Raw genomic sequence first — 5,000 nt, 5'->3', positions numbered from 1 at the left:
TTTATCGACCCCGAAAGGATGAAAGGTCAAAGTTGACCTCGGCGGAATACATGTGCGTGTTTGCATGCATCTTTGTGTCTGTGTGTGTGTGAGAGAGAGGGAGAGAGAGTGATAGATTGTATATGAACAAGGATGTACATTATATGCATATAAGCTTCATTGTAGTGATGTTGGTGATGATGTAAACGATGACAACGTTGACAATGATATGAAGTGTAATGGGCGTACAAGTTGCACGCGTACGCATTTCTGTAATTAATCGATCGGTTTAATGGAATATTTCTAGAAATCAACTCTAATGTTTTCTAGAAATGTATCTGACAGAAAAATTATCTTTGAAAATTATTCATAGAATTTTCAGTGGAAACTATGAGAAAATACTTGAAGAAGTTTTGATGGAGTCGATGTGTCAATGCCTTTAAGAGACTTCTGTGAAACAGATGATAGTAGTTGTGGAGGTTGTAGTGAAACTATGGAACATTATTGATGTTAGCTATGCGACAATCTGATGTAAGACATGCGACAATATTTGTAAGTGTCTGATATACGACATACGGCAATATTTGTAGGTATTAGAAGGCGGCGAGCTGGCAGAAACGTTAGCACGCCGGGCGAAATGCCTAGCGGTATTTCGTCTACCGTTACGTTCTGAGTTCAAAATCCGCCGAAATCGACTTTGCCTTTCATCCTTTCGGGGTCGATAAATTAAGTACCAGTTACGCACTGGGGTCGATGTAATCGACTTAATACCTATGTCTGTCCTTGTTTGTCCCCTCTGTGTTTAGCCACTTGTGGGTAATAAAGAAATAGGTATTTCGTCTGCCGTTACGTTCTGAGTTCAAAATCTGCCGAGGTCGACTTTGCCTTTCATCCTTTTGGGGTCGATTAAATAAGTACCATTTACGCCCTGGGGTCGGTATAATCGACTTAATCCCCTTGTCTGTCCTTGTTTGTCTCCTCTATGTTCAGCCCCCAGTGGGAAACAAAAAATAAATATTTGTAGGTACTAGGTAACAGTATTTATAGATGTTCTAGCGAAAGCTATAGGGGAATGTTTGTAAAATATTTTGAAGGGAACCAAGTAATATTACAGAGGCGTTTTTATACACTAGCAAAATCCATTCCAGAGGCCTCTTCGTTAGTCAAATTGTTCGTTATATAAGTAATTGGACTAGATATAAATAGAAACCACCCGTTTCAAGCCACATTAGTTTCCACATACAGGCATGAAATGCTGTTTTGCTTGTGCATTTATCATTAGCAAATACATAAATACTTTCATATGTGTGTGTGTGTGTGTGTGTGTGTGTTGTGTGGTGTGTGTGTGTGTGTGTGTGTGTGTGTGTGCGTGTATGTATGTATGCATGTATGTATGTATGTCAGGTCACTTTCGAGTGCTACTGGTAATATGTAACCCAGTACACCTGTTGCATGGTCGGGTCGTCGGCGACTAAACCAGCAACCCCACCAAGTTTGCTTGGTGAGGAGGGTGTTTATTGGACACCCTGCGGGATGAAAAACAAAACCCGTCAAAGGGCGGAGGAACTCTTGAGAGTCAACGGCCATCCAATAAATCTCTTAAGGCTGTATCATGCGCGGGAACATAGAAATAATCGGACCGAATACCCGATCGCACAGTTAAGCCATTGGGAGTGAAGGACTCCTAGCCTTTGTTAAGGCATCCTTCTAGGAGAAGGTAACTCAGGTAACTGGGATAACGCCGACATAAAACCTGCGGCTCAGTGGTTACCGATGATGTTGACTTGTTCTTCTTTTCGGATTATGGCTGCTGTTGTTTAGTGAGTGATATTGACTCAGTGCACAACCTTTCCTCACTTAAAAAAAATCTTCATGCACAGGCATTGGACGATAACAACATTGATTAAACTTCGTGCAATGGCCATACTCGATAACGAGGGGACAGCCACCATGTATGTATGCATAAGTATGTGTGTGTGTGTGTGTGTGTGTGTGTTTGTATGCACGCGTGCATCCGTTTACCTTCCTCTTCCTTCTGCCATGGTTTAAGAATTAATCGAAAACTTTAAAAAATGTTTTTTTTAATATGAAGTATGACATTGTACAAGCTACATGAAATCCTTACAAGGGCATTAATGAACTGTCTGTTCACGCTTTCCCGGCCTCTCATCTGTTGGCTTGTTCAAATTTCACCTCGCTAACGAATGGGCGCCTAGTCACTAATACATCTGCGTGCTTTACTTGTGGTTCGTTGATCAAATTCCAGCTCTTGCAAGTTTATTTTCTTCAGAAAAATGGTTTGTTAATTCAGTTTGTTAGTTTAGAAGTTCGTGGGTGGTTACCTGCACTGTATTTGTAAATATGTAAATTAAGTGACAGCTCAATTACATCTTCCGATAGAGCTGATATGATAATATTTTAAACGCTTGGTGAAAAGTATATAATGACATTTATAAACACTCTTCTGGAATGTAATTGACAATACGCGAAACAAACTGAAGTAATCTGTCATATATCAGCAATGTTACTGTGGCTAAAGTCTAATGTTAGCGATGCCACACACACACTCACACACAGAGCGACTGTATATATATATATATATATATATATATATATATATATATATATATATATATAATATATATATATATAATATAAATATACATATACATTAAATATATATATATATATATATATATATATATATATATATATATAATATATATATATATATATATATATATATATAATAATAATTAGGGTTCAGCAAAGATTTTCCTTACCACATACCGAACTTCGGTATGTGGTAAGGCAAATCTTTGCTGAACCCTAATTATTAAGTATTACTTAAGTTTACCATGAAATGGTCCTTTTTTCATGCCGAATTCTGCTTGGTGAATTATTGATTACTTCTTAATTAATTAATTTTAACCATATATATATATATATATATAGGGAGAATTCACGAAAAAAACAAAAGATGAAGACAGGTGGTGTAGAAAACAAACAGATGTATTAGTATAACGCCCAGGAATTGAGCCTACGCTTTTCCACATAAAGGAACACAGAAAGAAACAAGGAGAGGAAAGATGTGTGTAGTGGCTACCGATCTATCATGGCGATCTATATATATATGTGGTGTGTGTGTGTGCGTGTGTGTGTATGTGTGTGTGTGTATGTATGTATTCATTTAAATCAGGACTATAAAATCCTCTTAAAGGGTTGTCAACATCCACGTTCGCCGGTTTTATCCAGTGTCGGTGAAAAGCCAAAGATGTTAGTATCGCATTGGTGGATATAGGTATAAATTATTAAAGTAATAGAAAAAGGAAACAGAGGAACTGACGTATAGACAACAGTTTATTTGAACATATTAAATTCTGTACAATATGAAATTCCTTGCTCCTACAGCTGTTTCCATGCCCAATTCATTCAATTTGAAGAATTAAGTTAAATTAAATTAAATTAAATTTTCATATCGAATATTGTTAATTGGGTATTTCTTCAAGGGAAGGATCCTATATAAAAGAAACTACACTCAGTGAGTTTGTTGACCCTTGATCGCCTAAAATATATGCGTTATTCAATGTATATTTAAAAAACCGTTATTAATGTATGTGTATATGCAAATTTGTTTAATACATCTGTGAACTTGCGTGTGTAACATGTTAACAAACAAAGCAAGAGTATCCTTTAGTTAATTTAAACGATATGATTACTTTAACATGAGCTAATATCACTGATCGTAATTTATCTTATTACTTATGATAGTCCATAAATTAGTTAATCATTAAAGAAATTTATTATAAGTTACTCAGTTGCATTCTGGGAATTATAGTTAAACTATAGGTTATTGTAATTTTTAAAAGTTAAATAAATACTGTTTATTTAACTTTTAAAATTATAGTTACAAATATGTAATATATTTTATGCGTTTGTGCAAGCGTAAGCTAAATATGTTGGAAGTTACGAAACGATGACGAATCAAAAGCTGCTTACTGATTACCATATCTGAATACTACGTCACCAATATTTGTGCATAATGTATCTCTTTATAGTTAGAATAGATATCAACGATATCAATTAAGGAAAACATAAATGTTAACAAATCAAAATAAAATTAAAAAATTATACAATTAAAAATTAATAAAATTAAAACCATTATTAATACGTCATAACTTTAAGTTAAATTTATTAATTATTATATAATATTAATCACATATTTCTGAGATACGTACTTAAATTAAAGTTTCAGTAAACCATACATAATAATATAGTTACCTGTAAATACCTATAATCATATTTAACATTTAATTTATATTTTAAGATTAATATGATATCTACTAACAATTATTTAATCTATTTAGTTACATATGTTACTACAGTAATTCCTCTTCTATTGCAGGTGTTGCGTTCCAAAACCCCCGCGATAGGTCACTAGACAGCGGCCAATCGGGGCCCTGCCTTCAACGGTTTTTTCAAAAAAAGTTGATCCCGTATTTATTTTTGAAACCTGTTATTTACATTATCGGAATCCTTTTACCAAATGGCCAATTCATGGGGACACAAGATGTCAAGCGTCGGTGAAAATACACGCACACACACACATAGATATATACATACACATGATAAGCATATATATATATGTTAGCACGGCGGACGAAATGCGTAGCCGTATTTCGTCTGCCGTTGCATTCTGGGTTCAAATTCCGCCTAGGTCGACTTTGCCTTTCATCCTTTCGGGGTCGATAAATTAAGTACCAGATACGCACTGGGGTCGATGTAATCGACTTAATTCGTTTGTCTGTCCTTGTTTGTCCCCTCTATGTTTATCCCCTTGTGGGTAATAAAGAAACATATATATACATATATACACACATAAATATGTATATATACATATACGCACACATATACATGCACATATATATGTATACACAACAGACTTCTTTTAGTTTCGTCTGCTAAATCTACCCACAAGTCTTCGGTTGGTACGGGGCTAAAGTAGAAAACACTTGCTCAAG

This window comes from Octopus sinensis, linkage group LG17 (genome assembly GCF_006345805.1).
Source record: "Octopus sinensis linkage group LG17, ASM634580v1, whole genome shotgun sequence".
Classification (NCBI taxonomy): Eukaryota; Metazoa; Mollusca; class Cephalopoda; order Octopoda; family Octopodidae; genus Octopus; species Octopus sinensis.
The sequence above is the reverse complement of the archived record's forward strand: the minus strand, read 5'-3'. Positions refer to the sequence as shown.